General features: G+C 46.7%; 1 pseudogene; it reads left to right on the top strand.

Annotated features, from left to right (window-relative positions):
• Positions 1-17,512, top strand: part of LOC139412643 (low-density lipoprotein receptor-related protein 1-like) — a 42,067-nt pseudogene that overhangs the window by 15,853 nt on the left and 8,702 nt on the right.

The raw sequence follows: 17,512 nt of genomic DNA, 5'->3' as shown, positions 1-17,512 counted from the left end.
TTTTAATTAATGTATTTGCAAATTATGGTGGAAAATAAGTATTTGGTCACTTACAAACAAGCAAGATTTCTGGCTCTCACAGACCTGTAACTTCTTCTTTAAGAGGCTCCTCTGTCCTCCACTCGTTACCTGTATTAATGGCACCTGTTTGAACTTGTTATCAGTATAAAAGACACCTGTCCACAACCTCAAACAGTCACACTCCAAACTCCACTATGGCCAAGACCAAAGAGCTGTCAAAGGACACCAGAAACAAAATTGTAGACCTGCACCAGGCTGGGAAGACTGAATCTGCAATAGGTAAGCAGCTTGGTTTGAAGAAATCAACTGTGGGAGCAATAATTAGGAAATGGAAGACATACAAGACCACTGATAATCTCCCTCGATCTGGGGCTCCACGAAGGATTTCACACCGTGGGGTCAAAATGATCACAAGAACGGTGAGCAAAAATCCCAGAACCACACGGGGGGACCTAGTGAATGACCTCCAGAGAGCTGGGACCAAAGTAACAAAGCCTACCATCAGTAACACACTACGCCGCCAGGGACTCAAATCCTGCAGTGCCAGACGTGTCCCCCTGCTTAAGCCAGTACATGTCCAGGCCCGCCTGAAGTTTGCTAGAGAGCATTTGGATAATCCAGAAGAAGATTGGGAGGATGTCATATGGTCCGATGAAACCAAAATATAACTTTTTGGTAAAAACTCAACTCATTGTGTTTGGAGGACAAAGAATGTTGAGTTGCATCCAAAGATGCCATACCTGCCAACCATACCTGCTGTGAAGCATGGGGGTGGAAACATCATGCTTTGGGGCTGTTTTTCTGTAAAGGGACCAGGACGACTGATCCATGTAAAGGAAAGAATGAATGGGGCCATGTATCGTGAGATTTTGAGTGAAAACCTCCTTCCATCAGCAAGGGCATTGAAGATGAAACGTGGCTGGGTCTTTCAGCATGACAATGATGATCCCAAACACACCGCCCGGTCAACGAAGGAGTGGCTTCGTAAGAAGTATTTCAAGGTCCTGGAGTGGCCTAGCCAGTCTCCAGATCTCAACCCCATAGAAAATCTTTGGAGGGGGTTGAAAGTCCGTGTTGCCCAGCAACAGCCCCAAAACATCACTGCTCTAGAGGAGATCTGCATGGAGGAATGGGCCAAAATACCAGCAACAGTGTGTGAAAACCTTGTGAAGACTTACAGAAAACATTTGACCTCTGTCATTGCCAACAAAGGGTATATAACAAAGTATTGAGAAACCTTTGTTATTGACCAAATACTTATTTTCCACCATAATTTGCAAATAAATTCATTTAAAATCCTACAATGTGATTTTCTGGATTTTTTTTCCCCCTAATTTTGTCTGTCATAGTTGAAGTGTACCTATGATGAAAATTACAGGCCTCTCATCTTTTTAAGTGGGAGAACTTGCACAATTGTCAGCTGACTAAATACTCTTTTGCCCCACTGTATGTGGGGTTAAGATCTGATGGGTTGTATGTGGGGGTTAAGATCTGATGGGTTGTATGGGGGGGTTAAGATCTGATGGGGTGTATAGGGGGTTAAGACCTAGAGGGGTGAAATGGGAGGTTAAGATCTGAAGGGGTGTATGGGGTGCATGCGGGGTTACGCTCTGAAGGGCTGTATGGGGGGTTAAGCTCTAAAGGGCTGTATGGGGGGTTAAGATCTAAAGGGGTGTAAGACCTGGAGGGGTGTATGAGGGGTTAAGCTCTGGAGGGGTGTATGAGGGGTTAAGCTCTGGAGGGGTGTATGAGGGGTTAAGCTCTGGAGGGGTTAAGCTCTGGAGGGGTGTATGAGGGGTTAAGCTCTGAAGGGGTGTATGGGGGGTTAGGATCTGAAGGGGTGTATGGGGGGGTTAAGATCTGAAGGGGTGTATGGGGGGGTTACGCTCTGAAGGGGTGTATGGAGGGTTAAGATCTGAAGGGGTGTATGGGGGGGGTTAAGCTCTGAAGGGGTGTATGGAGGGTTAAGCTCTGAAGGGGTGTATGGAGGGTTAAGCTCTGAAGGGGTGTATGGAGGGTTAAGCTCTGAAGGGGTGTATGGGGGGGTTTAAGATCTGAAGGGGTGTATGTTGGTTGCACCATAGAGCTCTACCCACGGAACCAACCACATCTTAATGAATAAGCTGCATGCATGGGTGAATAGGGACTCAGTTTGAGCTTGTTGACCTAATCTACATAAAAATATATATTTTGTCCAGAGGAGGAGCCCTTCCTGATCTTTGCCAATCGTTACTACTTGAGGAAACTCAACCTGGATGGTTCCAACTACACCCTGCTCAAACAGGTGAGACTGAAGCCTCAACACCTCTTACTTACAAACAGATTAAAATAAACCATTGTACCCTTTGACCATCACGCTAAATTGATCACTTCTCTCCCATTGTATGTATCTGCATTAGGGTCTGAACAATGCCGTGGCGCTGGACTTTGACTACAGACAACAGATGATCTACTGGACAGACGTGACCACTCAGGGCAGCATGATACGACGCATGCACATCAACGGCAGCGATGTACAGGTCAGTGTGGGTCCATGACCTTTTTGACGTCTTAGAAATATACAACATTTGATTGGTACATTTGGTCGAAAGGAACTTAACCAGGACTTCTGATTGGCTCTTTGGAAGGTCCTTCACCGCACATCTCTCAGCAACCCTGATGGTCTAGCTGTTGATTGGGTGGGAGGGAACCTGTACTGGTGTGATAAGGGGCGGGACACCATTGAGGTGTCCAAGCTGACTGGGGCCTACCGGACAGTCCTGGTCAACACCGGTCTGAGGGAACCACGCGCTGTGGCGGTCGACGTACGAAACGGGTATGAACATAAACATAACTACAAATAAGAAGCGGGAACAGGTTCAATTCCTTGAATATTTCTCATTGATGAGTGCTGCTTAAATATTGACTATAGCGTTTCAAATGTTGAGTATATAGGGTTGATTATTTTAGTACAAGAGAGAATGGCATTGATCCTCACTTTGCTGAACATTTAGTGTGATATTATGACCACTCGCATGGGTGTTCTGAGTGGTTCTGAAGCCTCACACTGAGCTGTGTCCCTACCAGGTACCTGTACTGGTCAGACTGGGGTGACAACCCCCACATAGGGAGGATCAGGATGGACGGCTCCAACAGGACTGTGATTGTAGAGGACAGGATCACCTGGCCCAACGGCCTCACTCTGGACTTCATCAACGACCGCATCTACTGGGCCGATGCCAGAGAGGACTACATCGAGTTCGCCAGCCTGGACGGAACCAACAGACACACTGGTAACACACTCTGTCTCACACACAATATCATACACACATCTTTTGATACATATATTGATATTACAACACACACATTAAACAGAACTCACATACACTATACACACCACACATTCTCATCAGTAAATACATCACTGTTGGCAGACTTGCTGCTTGTTTCTGACGTGTCTGTTTCTCTGTGTGTTTCCCCACCCTGCAGTGCTGCGCCAGGACATCCCCCACATCTTTGCCATGACTCTGTTTGAGGAGTACATCTACTGGACCGACTGGGAGACCAAGTCCATCAACAGGTGTCACAAGACCCAGGGCACCAACAAGACGATGCTGATCAGCACTCTCCACCGGCCCATGGACGTCCACATCTACCACCCTTACCGCCAGCCAGAGGGTATGAGTAAGTCTACTGTTACCGCCAGCCAGAGGGTATGAGTAAGTCTACTGTTACCGCCAGCCAGAGGGTATGAGTAAGTCTACTGTTACCGCCAGCCAGAGGGTATGAGTAAGTCTACTGTTACCGCCAGCCAGAGGGTATGAGTAAGTCTACTGTTACCGCCAGCCAGAGGGTATGAGTAAGTCTACTGTTACCGCCAGCCAGAGGGTATGAGTAAGTCTACTGTTACCGCCAGCCAGAGGGTATGAGTAAGTCTACTGTTATCGCCAGCCAGAGGGTATGAGTAAGTCTACTGTTACCGCCAGCCAGAGGGTATGAGTAAGTCTACTGTTATCGCCAGCCAGAGGGTATGAGTAAGTCTACTGTTACCGCCACCAGAGGGTATGAGTAAGTCTACTGCTACCGCCAGCCAGAGGGTATGAGTAAGTCTACTGTTACCGCCAGCCAGAGGGTATGAGTAAGTCTACTGTTACCGCCACCAGAGGGTATGAGTAAGTCTACTGTTACCGCCAGCCAGAGGCTATGAGTAAGTCTACTGTTACCGCCACCAGAGGGTATGAGTAAGTCTACTGTTACCGCCACCAGAGGGTATGAGTAAGTCTACTGTTACCGCCACCTGAACACCTCGTCATGTATCAACGTGTGCCTGCACTCCCCTGACCTGGGCCTATTGTGTGTGTGTGTGTGTGTGTGTTTGGTTAACCCATAGTGGCCAACCACCCGTGTCAGACAAACAACGGAGGATGCAGTAACCTGTGCCTGCTGTCGCCTGGTGGGGGGTACAAGTGTTCCTGTCCCACTAACTTCTACCTGGCTAGTGATGGGAGGCAGTGTATGTCCAACTGCACCGCCAGCCAGGTGAGTTTAACTAACTTGTCTCTTAGCTGTTTCATGATGTTGTGTGTTGTGCTTAGAATGAATCTTTCCTCTCTTCCTCCACCGTCTCTTTCTTCCTCGGTCCCTCTTGCTTTTCCCATTCTCTATCCGTCTCTTCTTCTCTCTTTCTCTGCAGTTTGTGTGTAAGAACGACAAGTGCATTCCGTTCTGGTGGAAGTGTGACACAGAGGATGATTGTGGGGACCGGTCAGACGAGCCTGCTGAATGCCGTGAGTGACAGACAGTCCTAGTCCATGAACACTAACTATCATAGCTGCACTGTACTACAATCCTGGTTGACTGATGCTGTATTGGTATCCCCTGTAGCTGTGCAGGCCCGGCCAGTTCCAGTGTGGTACAGGCATCTGTACCAACCCAGCATACATCTGTGACGGAGACAACGACTGCCAGGACAACTCTGACGAGACCAACTGTGACATCCACGTGTGTCTGCCCAGTCAGTTTAAGTGTAGCCACCCCAGCCGCTGTATCCCAGGGATCTTCCGCTGTAATGGCCAGGATAACTGTGGAGAGGGAGAGGACGAGAAAGAGTGTCGTGAGTAGACTGCCTTGACTATAGTATTGACTAGTATGAAGAGGTTAAAAAGAGGGAATATGTACAGGTGTTAAAGTTCTCCGTCACTGCAACGGATTTCCGTCATATGGATTCTGGAGAGGTTGTTTTCTCATTTTTAGGGGGTAGATCAGTTTTAATATTGCGGATTGTAGCTTCCATCAATGTAATTATCCACCCCATATATATTTTATTTATGTATGTATGCTGACAGGGGTATAAATCGAGCACATAGCCATGCAATCTTGATAGACAAATATTGGCAGTAGAACGACCTTACTGAAGAGCTCAGTGACTGTCAACGTGGCACTGTCATAGGATGCAACCTTTCCAACAAGTTAGTTTGTAACATTTTTGCCCCGCTACAGCTGCCTCAGTCAATTGTAAGTGCTGTTATTGTAAAGTGGAAACATCTAGGAGCAATAATGGCTCAACCACAAAGTTGTAGGCCACACAAGCTCACAGAATGGGACTGCTCTAGCTCTCACTAATGCTGTTGTGGTTGAATGGAAGCAAGTCCCCGCAGCAATGTTCCAACATCTAATGGAAAGACTTCCCAGAAGAGTGAATGCTGTTATAGCAGCAAAGGGGGGTCCAACTCCATATTAAGCCCATGATTTTGGAATGAGATGTTTGACGAGCAGGTGTCAACATATGTTTGGTCATGTAGTGTACTTTAACTGAGCTTCTCAGTCCTTCTTCATAAAACATATCATGGGGAGGACCCTGAGCAAGGGATTGGAATTAGTCAAACTCGCAATTTAATACATGTACAAAATTATATCCCTAAAAGCATGATGAATTCCCTCTTTCCTTAAAAGAATGATGACTTTCTTACATGAAAGGGGAGGTTAACTTAGCCCCAGACAATCCATCTGAGATCCACTTCAGGTTCAGTCATGGGGTTTGTTTTGCTTTAACCCTGAATAAGGAGGATATCCAAGCTATAGTGTACTGCATCAACTTCTAGTCTATTTACATCCGGGTTTCGTGTTCGTTTCAAACTATATGTTCTACGCACATTGAAATTAAATGTATAATTATTTAAAATCTATGTTTACAAAGACTTGGAGACTAGGAGAAAAAGCCATGCATCATGTACGGATATTGGTAAGTGACTGTCTCTTCTCTTCTGTCCCCCGTAGCGGATGTGACGTGTGCTCCTAACCAGTTCCAGTGTGCCATCACCAAGCGCTGTATCCCTCGTGTCTGGGTGTGTGACAGGGACAATGACTGTGTGGATGGATCTGATGAGCCTGCCAACTGCAGTAAGGGCCCAGTCTACTGTGACATCTAACATCGCTCTCTTTCTCCCTTCTCCTTGATTCCTCTTCCTTATTTTTTTTTTTTATAGCAGGTGAATTTGAGTACTATTTAACAAGGTCCGGTCATGCAAATGTGGCAAAGGTCCGGATGGACTTACTGTTGAGAGTTAGAATAGTACAATTTTGAAATTTGGTTGTGCAGTTTTTCTCTTATATCAGTCACTGACAGTCACTCAATTAGCCCTTGCCAGCTATATATATATTTTTTAGTAGTAAATTAGTCTAGCAATCTATCTAAATTTGTAGTTTACGGTTGAATCAGATATCTTATTAAAAGTAACAATCAGTTCTCTCCACACTATGGAAAAATGTGTACAATTGCAGGAAATTTGTTGTAAATTTGCAACATCTTCTCTACAGTTTTTGACCACTGTCCCTCCCTCTTTCTACCTCCCTGCTTTTATTCTATGATATCTAACACCCCCCGATATCTCTCGCTCCCCCTCCCTCCCCAGCCCAGATGACGTGTGGAGTGGATGAGTTCCGCTGTAAGGACTCTGGTCGCTGCATCCCGGCCCGATGGAAGTGTGACGGAGAGGATGACTGTGGAGACGGATCAGACGAACCCAAGGAGGAGTGTGGTGAGTGATGGAGAGAGGGATGGGGTAGAGACATTAAGACGCAGGAGGGATGGGGGGGACCGAAATGAATGGAGAGATTCCCAAGCATCTTTTGTGTTCTGTGTTTTACATAATTGTCTATTATTACAATGTCTGATATAATTCCTTCCTACTCTGACGGTATTTGTTGTGTCCTCAGAAGAGAGGACGTGTGAGCCGTACCAGTTCCGCTGTAAGAACAACCGTTGTGTCCCTGGTCGCTGGCAGTGTGACTATGACAACGACTGTGGAGACCACTCTGATGAGGACAAATGTGGTAGGTCCCCTCTATCCTGCCTTTAGGCTCCCCTTCATGTATTTGATGCCAGGGCTATCGCTAGTGTTCCTGCCTCATGTCCCTTATCATTATGGGTAGATAAGAGCTACAGAATAGGTGTATAGTACATCTGCCTTCATCTGGAAAGACTTTCTTTCACTGAATGGTTTCAGCCACATAGGTTCCCATTAACAGATAATTGAATAGTTTGTAAAGGATAAATAGTTGATTGTGTATGTGTGTTCTCTCAACTGCACTGCACGGTCAAGATTAGCTTTGCTTTGATTTACTTTGTGACCATTTGCACACCTCATCTCATGTTTATTCTGCATTTCACACTGGCCTGCTGACGTGGGTTAGCGGTAGGTCTCTTCACTATCAGCACGAACACCCCAAAACCCCCAACCTACCTCTGACCTCCCCCCAATCTACCCAAACGTCTTCCTACAGTAACTATCCCTCCTATACCCATCAGGAAAAATAGATATACAAAACATTTAAAAAGTAACTATCCTCCCTGCCTCGTATCTTAAAAAGTGGACTTACTCTATCCAGATTCCAAGATCCTACCCAATCCTACTAGCCTTCTAGACCCTTGCTGTACCATGTGACCCATTGTACTCCCATCCCCATTCCCCAATCCTTCATTTGTCCCTTTACCAGTCTTTTCCCCCATCGTTACAGCCATTTACCCTCATGACTTTCTGTGATATGTCTGTGTCTGGAAGTTCTTATTCTTTCCCACAACCCTTCATCTCCCCTCCTCCTTCTCTCCTCACATCTCCTCTCTCCCTCCAGTGCCGAGGCAGTGTTCAGAGAGTGAGTTTTCCTGTACAAACAGTCGCTGCATCGCCGGGAGGTGGACGTGTGATGGAGACCATGACTGTGCTGATGGATCAGACGAGGTACTGTGACACAAACCATTATTGAAAATAATGGAAAATTACACACATCAAATGAATGGAAAGGGAAAAGTCCCTCACTGCTCCATGCTCTCTTGTTAAAGCTTAGTGGTGAATAATCACTGCCATCCTACAAGTCCTAGCTCATTGTCACAATGAATACATTAATGGACAATAGAGGTTTGTTCCTTTACACATGAATGGCATTGTCATTAGAGTAACATATTAAGGGAAAGGGGCAAACCTAGTCAGTTGCACAACTGACTGCATTCACCCAAAATTAGCCCTCTGTATTTAACCTAACCCTTCTGAATCAGAGTGATATGATGATGATGATAATAATAATGATGTCCTGTGTGTCCTGTTGCAGAATGGCTGTGATGTGAAGTGTGACAGTGATCAGTTCCAGTGTAAGAACAGCCACTGTATCCCCATCCGCTGGCGCTGTGACGCAGACCCTGACTGTATGGACGGCAGTGACGAGGAGAAGTGTGACATCGGAGGTGAGTTTCACACACAAACACTTACACTGGAGAATTATCACTGAATTATTGTCCATCCATACAGTCTGGGGTGGCAGGGTAGCCTAGTGGTTAGAGCGTTGGACTAGTAATCAAAAGGTTGCAAGTTCAAATCCCAGAGCTGACAAGGTACAAATATGTTGTTCTGCCCCTGAACAAGGCAGTTAACCCACTGTTCCTGGCCGTCATTGAGAAAAAGAATGTGTTCTTAACTGACCTGCCTAGTAAAATACAAAATACAAAATTGTAATGTTTGTTTGTGTCAGTTAATCCTATAAGGGATGGGTTGCTAACAGGAGATTTTACATGAAAATACAACTTCATTCATTATACACAAACATTATTGTACTGTACTTATGATGTTCATTAAGTACAAGATGTGGGTTTCATAGAGAAAAGTAACTCTTTCTCTTCTCTGTCTCAGTGGGTAGACACTGCCCCCTGGATGAGTTCCAGTGTAACAACACTCTGTGTAAACCCCTGGCCTGGAAGTGTGACGGAGAAGACGACTGTGGAAACAACTCTGATGAGAACCCAGATGATTGCAGTGAGCCCACCATTACCCCTGACATCAATAACAGAACACTTTCCCTGAGGATCTTTCAACTCCTACCTAACATCTGTCATCTCTGCTCTCCTCCTCTAACTCGCTTTCTATCCCTCAGCGAAATTCCAGTGCCCTCCCACAAGGCAGTTCCGCTGCCACAACGACCGTGTCTGCCTGCCATTAGCCAGGCGCTGTGACAGTGTTGACAACTGCGGGGACAACAGTGATGAGACCAACTGTCGTGAGTTTGTTTCTAGTGGTAGAGAGTTATGGAGTTGACTTTTACAATAGAGTTAAGGAGTTGACTGGATGGTTATGGACTTAACATAATGTCCCCTGTACCTCCAGAGACTCCTCCTACCACGCCAGTCTGTCAGAAGGATGAGTTCCAGTGCTCCAACGGCCGCTGCATCAGCTCCAACCTGCGCTGTGACTACTTCAACAACTGTGAGGACTACGGCTCTGACGAGATCGGCTGCAACAAGAAAGGTGTGTGTCATCTCGGCACACAAGAGAAGTGTGCGTGTGGTGTCGGTCCTGTCTGTCTCTGTCTCTGTGTGTACATGCAATTGTCTGTAAGTCTAACTCTTTATCCTGTCTCGTCCTATTCAGACTCTGCCCTGAATGACTGCCGCAGTAACAGGACAGTGTGTGGCGATGGTTATGAGGCCCATTGTGTGGTGAACGGCTCTGAAGCCTTCTGCGCCTGCAAACTTGGCTTCCAGACCACAGGCAACAACAGATGTGAAGGTACATTATAGCACCACAGCACTGGTCCAAATACACTCTGTTACTGTACGTCTGGTGTAGTCTAGTGATCTGTAACCTGAATTATTTTGCTGGGTGTTTGTTCTCAGATAAGAATGAGTGTAAGCAGTTTGGAGTGTGTTCCCACACCTGCAACAACACCAAGGGCTCCCACAAGTGCAGCTGCCACAAGTACTTCACCAGGATCAACGACAGCTGCAAGGCTGACAGTGAGTACTGCTCGGATCAGTAATACCAGTGAATCAGTTAGTCACTGCTTCTCTGTCTTTAGAAACCTGTCTGTTTTTGTCTGTTTGAAGCCTGTGTCAGGATGAGTGGTTATATAGTCTAAAGTGTGTGTGTGTGTGTGTGTGTGTGTGTGTGTGTGCGCGAAGTAGCTTTTAACGACGCAAGAAAATTGTATTGTTGGATTCTAGCTTTAAATATACTTATTCATGTTACCAGACTAGAACGTATTGATGTTTAAGGAATGTATATGTTGGGTCAATGTGTGTATGTAAAGGTACTGAGTGAGACCAAGGGAAGTGCAGAAAGTTCATATCCTGTTCCTAAGGAGGGAGGCAAAGGGCAACGGTTTAGTTAGTCTTTAAGGCAGGCCAGCTGCGGAACTAGGCTCGAGGTGAAGTGAACAGATGAAGTGAGAGGAAACCTCTGGGATAGAGGGGCCCACTACAATGACTGTTTGACCGAGGTGGTGAAGAAACTTGGTTTGAGCTTTTTCTAGTCATCCCATTTTGAGTTTTTAGTCTGTTTGTTTCGAACCTAACAGTGAGTCTTAACCATAAATCAGAGGTGATGTCCTAGCTCAGGCTGTGATCTCACTTCCTGTGTCCTCCCAGACCTGAGACAGGTGCTCTACATCGCCGACGACAATGAGATCCGCAGTCTGGACCCTGGCATACCCAACTGGCGCTACGAGCAGGCTTTCCAGGGCGATGCCAACGTGCGCATTGACGCCATGGACATGCACGTCAAGACCAACCGCTTCTACTGGACCAACTGGCACACGGGCAGAATCTCCTCCTACGAGCTGCCATCCTCATCCTCCTCACCTAACAACAACCGCAACCGCCGCCAGAGTGACTCCAGAGTCACCAACCTGGAGGTGTGTGTGTGTGTGTGTTTGCGCGCGAGCGAGCGCGCAGCTCAGATATCAGTTGTAGCCGAGCTGGGTTTTTAAAAGTAAGTGTGTGTGCATCTGTATCCCTGTGTCTGTCTGACTGCTTGTGTGCCATGTCCTGTGTCACACAATGATTTAACTCCCCATTCTCCCCCTCTCCTTGTGTTCAGATCCCCGGTCTGAAGATGCCCCGTGGCATCGCCGTGGACTGGGTGGCAGGGAACATCTACTGGACAGACTCTGGTCGGGATGTGATCGAGGTGGCCCAGATATCAGGCAAACACCGCAAGACCCTTGTATCCGGCATGATCGATGAGCCCTATGCCATCGTAGTGGACCCCCAAAGAGGGTGAGTCTGGGGAGGGGAGGACAGTGGGGGTGGGAGAGCAGTCTGGAGTGTGGAAATAGATGGATCTGGTAGAGAATTCCTGAGTACTAAAACACATCCTTGTTTTGATGCTGTATTTAAATGATAATTCAAGATGGAAAGAGTTTTACAGTGACAAATCAATTGTACATAAAGTAGATATTTATTTAACCGGTTGTTGACCCTGTGTACCCGTAAGGACCATGTACTGGGCTGACTGGGGAAACCACCCTAAGATTGAGACTGCTGCCATGGACGGAACCATGAGAGAGACACTGGTACAGGACAACATCCAGTGGCCAACAGGTAACACGCACGTGCGAGCACACACAGACCATGCACACACACGCACACAAATACACACACATTTTACAGGCTGATTGACAGCTCCATCCTTCCACAAATTAGTTGATGTGTTGTATTGAGCTTTGTTTCCCTCAATAGGCTTAGCCTCAACTGACATGTCTCAATGACTGCTCTCACTCTCCCTGTTCCCTCCCTCTCTCTCTCTCTCCCTGCTCCCCCTGCTCCCTCCCTCTCTCTCCCTGCTCCCCCTCTCTCTCTCTCTCTCTCTCTCTCTCTCCCTCCCTCCCTCCCTCCCTCCCTCCCTCCCTCCCTCCCTCCCTCCCTCCCCTCTCCCTCCCTCCCTCCCTCCCTCCCTCCCTCCCTCCCTCCCTTTCTCTCCCTCCCTTTCTCTCCCTCCCCCCCTCCCTTTCTCTCCCTCCCTCCCTTTCTCTCCCTCTCTCCCAACTCTCTCCCTCCCTTTCTCTCTCCCAACTCTCTCCCTCCCTTTCTCTCTCCCAACTCTCTCCCTCCCTTTCTCTCTCCCAACTCTCTCCCTCCCTTTCTCTCTCCCAACTCTCTCCCTCCCTTTCTCTCTCCCAACTCTCTCCCTCCCTTTCTCTCTCCCAACTCTCTCCCTCCCTTTCTCTCTCCCAACTCTCTCGCTCCCCCTCCCTCTCTCTCCCTCCCTCCTCCTCTCTCCCCTCTCTTGCTCTTGTGCGCTCTCTCTCTCTCTCTCTGTCCCCCTCCCTCTCTCCTCCCTCCCCCTCTCTCCAGGCCTGGCGGTGGATTACTTCAACGAGCGTCTATACTGGGCCGATGCTAAGCTGTCAGTGATAGGAGGTGTGAGGTTGAATGGCAGCGACCCGGTGGTGGCTGTGACCAGCATAAAGAACAGTTGAGTGACCTGCTCTGGTCTGGGTCTGAAGACCTCGCCTGACATGGCTAAGCCACAGAATCATGTTCTGGTTTTAGATAAGTGGGCCCATTTGTGGATGTGAAGTCTTCTCCTGGCATCAGAACAATAAAAAATATAGATATCCTCAGCAAGTTAAAAATCATGTATTTTAGCATAGCCTATAGGCTATCTAAGTGGTATAGAGTTGGTCTGAGCTGTGGTGTTTTCTGTCTTGTTTGTTCCAGAGCTCCACCACCCATTCAGTATTGACGTGTTTGAGGACTACATCTATGGCGTCACCTACATCAACAACTTTGTGTTCCGGGTCAACAAATATGGCAAAGGCCTCATGGAGAACCTGACCACAGGAATGAACCACGCCACAGACATTGTGCTCTACCACCGCAACAAACAGCCAGAGAGTGAGTGGACATCGCCGGCCAAACTGGACATGATGCATGCATATTCTTCACTAACAAATACATATACTGTAGATGCATACTGGTGCATTGACTTTCACAGTCCCTTTATACTGCTAGTAGATTTTAATAGCCAACTGCTCTCTCAATGTAACTGACTGGCTTGCAAGGATCTCAAGTTAGACTCAGGTGTTTGGTGAATGGTCTCAGATACAGATGATGGATAGTCTTACAGACCAGTATCACTGTATCACTTGGTTAATGTGTGTGGCCTCTGTCTGTCAGTGACCAACCCATGTGACAGGAAGAAGTGTGAGTGGTTGTGTCTGCTGAGCCCCAGTGGTCCAGTCTGTACCTGTCCAAATGGACACACTCTGGACAACGGCACCTGTGTGGAGCTCTCTACTCCTACACTCTCCCCTATTTGTGAGTATACACTAACACCCTTAGACCTAAACTGTTATATTCAACATGTATTGCATTGTCTGAGTACACACACTCATACATCCACACTCATCTCTGCCTATAATTATACACACACTCACCCCCATCTCTCCTCTCCTCCCCCAGCTCCTCCCAGTGGTACATGTAATGTTCAGTGTCTGAACGAAGGCAGTTGTTTCCTCAACGCCAGGAAGCAGCCCAAGTGTCGCTGCCAGCCCAACTTTGGAGGAGACAAGTGTGAGGTGGACCAGTGCAGGGACTACTGCCAGAACAGAGGCACCTGTACAGCCTCTCCTACAGGTAGTACACTATATACAGTATATATACACAGTGCATTCAGAAAGTATTCAGACCCCTTTACTTTTTCCACATTTTTATACGTTACGACCTTATTCTCAAATGGATTAAATCATTTTTTTCTTCATCAATCTACACACAATACCCCATAATGACAAAGTGAAAACAGGATTTTTTTAAAATAAAAAAGATACCTTATTTACATAAGTATTCAGACCCCTTGCTATGAGACTCGAAATTGAGCTCGGGTGCATCCTTTTTCCATTGATCATCCTTGAGATGTTTCTACTTGATTGGAGTCCACCTGGGGTAAATTAAATTGATTGGATATTATTTGGAAAGACACACACCTGTCTATATAAGGTCCCACAGTTGACAGTGCATGTCAGAGCAAAAACCAAGCCTAGAGGTCACAGGAATTGTCAGTAGAGCTCAGAGACAGGATTGTGTCAAGGCACAGATCTGGGAAAAGGTACCAAAACATTTCTGCGGCATTGAAGGACCCCAAGAACACAGTGGCCTCCATCATTCTTAAATGGAAGTGGTTTGGAACAACCAAGACTCTTCCCAGAACTGGCCGCCTGACCAAATTGAGCAATGACAGCCCGCTTGGAGTTTGCCAAAAGGCACCTAAAAGACTCTGACTATGAGAAACAAGATTTTCTGGTCTGATGAAACCAAGATTGAACTATTTGGCCTGAATGCCAATCGTCACATCTAGAGGAAACCTGGCACCATCCCTACGGTGAATAATGGTGGTGGCAGCATCATGCTGTGGGGAAGTTTTTCAGCAGCAGGGACTGGGAGACTAGTCAGGATCGAGGGAAAGATGAACGGAGTAAAGTACAGAGAGCTCTTTGATGAAAATCTGCTCCAGAGTACTCGGGACCTCGGACTGGGGCGAAGGTTCCCCTTCCAACAAGACAATGACCCTAAGCACACAGCCAAGAAAACGCAGGAGTGGCTTCTGGACAAGTCTCTGAATGTCCTTGAGTGGCCCAGCCAGAGCCCAGACTTGAACCTGATCTAACATCTCTGGAGAGACCTGAAAATAGCTGTGCATTGCCGCTCCTCATTCAACCTGACAGAGCTTGAGAGGATCTGCAGAAGAATGGGAGAAACTCCCCAAATACAGGTGTGCCAAGCTTGTGGTGTCATACCCAAGAAGACTCGGTTGTAATTTCTGCCAAAGGTGCTTCAACAATGTACTGAGTAAAGGGTCTGAATACTTATGTAGATGTGATATTTCTGTTTTTCTTTATTTTATACATTTGCAAAAAAATTCTAAAAACCTGTTTTTGCTTTGTCATATTGGGTATTGTGTGTAGTTTGAGGGGCTGAACAATTAAATCAATTTTAGAATAACGTTGCAACGTAACAAAGTGTGGAAAAAGTAAAGGGTTCTGAATACTTTCCAGATGCACCGTATATGACACTTAGCAGATGATTTTTTCCATAGCGACTTACAGTAGTAATGTGTGCATACATTTTAAGTATAGCTAGTCCTGGAGATCAAACCCACTGTCCTGGCGTTGCAAGCATCATGTTCTACCAACTGAGCTACGGAAAACCCCTACCCTGACAGGAGGTTGTTTGAGTTAGAATAGACCATTAAGCCAGAAACAGTGAGACATTTAGAATAATAATACAACTAGGCAGCCGTGTATTGAGTCAACGACTTTACCCTCAATGAGCAGTCCTGACGTTAGTTTGATGTCAGAGGCCAAGTCCCCTCTTCCTCTCTCCTCTTCCTCTCTCATCCTGTCCATCTCGGTCTGTGTCGCTGTCTGACAGGGTTCACTGGTCCCAACTGTAACCTACACACCTGTAAGAACTACTGTCAAAATGGAGGGAACTGCACGGTCAGTGCTGGAAACCAGCCCACCTGTCGCTGCCCCGCTGACTTCCTGGGGGACCAGTGCCAGTACCGTGAGTCTGTCAGATCAAATTGTATTTGTCACATGCGCCGAATACAACAGGTGTAGACGTTTCAGTGAAATGCTTACTTACAAGACCTTAACCAACAATGCAGTTTTAAGAAAAATACCCACCAAAAGTTTAGAAATAAAAGTAACATATAATTAAAGAGCAGCAGTAAAATAACAACAGCGAGGGTATATACAGGGGGTACTGGTACAGAGTCAATGAGCAGGGCCACCAGTTAGTCGAGGTAATTGAGGTAATATGTACATGTAGGTAGAGTTATTAAAGTGACTGTGCATAGATAATAACGAGTATCAGCAGCGTAAAAGAGGGGGGGCAATGCAAATAGTCTGGGTAGCCATTTGATTAGATGTTCAGGAGTCTTTTGGCTTGGGGGTAGAAGCCTTTTGGACCTAGACTTGGCGCTCCGGTACCACTTGCCGTGCGATAGCAGAGAGAACAGTCTATGCCTAGGGTGGCTGGAGTCAGACAATTTTTGGGGCCTTCCTCTGACACTGCCTGGTATAGAGGTACTGGATGGCAGGAAGCTTGATCCCAGTGATGTACTGGGCCGTACGCACTACCCTCTGTAGTGCCTTGCGGTTGGAGGCAGAGCAGTTGCCATACCAGGCAGTGATGCAACCCGTCAGGATGCTCTCGATGGTGCAGCATTAGAACCTTTTGAGGATCTGAGGACCCATGCCAAATCTTTTCAGTCTCCTGAGGGGGAATAGGTTTTGTCATGCCCTCTTCACGACTGTCTTGGTTGGACCATGTTAGTTTGTTGGTGATGTGGACGCCAAGGAACTTGAAGCTCTCAATCTAATCCACTACAGCCCCGTCGATGAGAAAGGTAGGTGTGCTCGGTCCTTCTTTTCCTGTAGTCCACAATCATCTCCTTTATCTTGATCACGTTGAGGGAGAGGTTGTTGTCCTTGCACGGTCATGTCTCTGACCTCCCTATAGGCTGTCTCGTCATTGTCGGTGATCAGGCCTACCACTGTTGTGTCATCGGCAACTTGATGATGGTGTTGGAGTCGTGCATGGCCGTCATGGGTGAACAGGGAGAACAGGAGGGGACTAAGCACACACCCCTGAGGGGCCCCTGTGTTGAGCATCAGCTGTCTCGCTGTCTTGTCTTTTTTATTGAATATTGTCTTGCGCTGTTCTTGTCTAACTGTTAGCATTTAGATTTTTAATAAAACAATATACAGTTACACCCGATGGCATCAAATGTTACATTTTAAAAAACGTTATTTTCAAACACTATTAGATTTGCGGTGTCGTGGGGAGCAAGAAAATACCCTCCCTCTGGCTAGAAACTCATTGCAGGTTTTGATAATAAAAATGCGTCTTTGTTTTAAAGGACCTCTCAGAGGAAGTTGCCATCACTATTTCAACTTAATTCCTGTCCTAGTGCGGAATTGCTGTTTGGTTCCACCCTCCGAACATCGACGTCTGGCTCCTTAAATATTGATTCATCAGGCGTGCACATCTCCACCTTCCTCTGTGTGCACCATCATACCATCATATTCCGCGACTTGTAAACACACTAAGAAGTCAGGGTAGCTTTGCTAATCGCTAATCTTACGAAGCACAGCTAGCTTGGATAAGGCAGAGGACCATCTATTCAATTCAAGGGGCTTTATTGGCATGGGAAACACGTTTACATTGCCAAAGCAAGTTTAAATA

This window comes from Oncorhynchus clarkii, chromosome 7, assembly GCF_045791955.1.
Source record: "Oncorhynchus clarkii lewisi isolate Uvic-CL-2024 chromosome 7, UVic_Ocla_1.0, whole genome shotgun sequence".
Classification (NCBI taxonomy): domain Eukaryota; kingdom Metazoa; phylum Chordata; class Actinopteri; order Salmoniformes; family Salmonidae; genus Oncorhynchus; species Oncorhynchus clarkii.
Note: the sequence above shows the minus strand (reverse complement) of the source record. Positions and strands in the feature narration are given on the sequence as shown.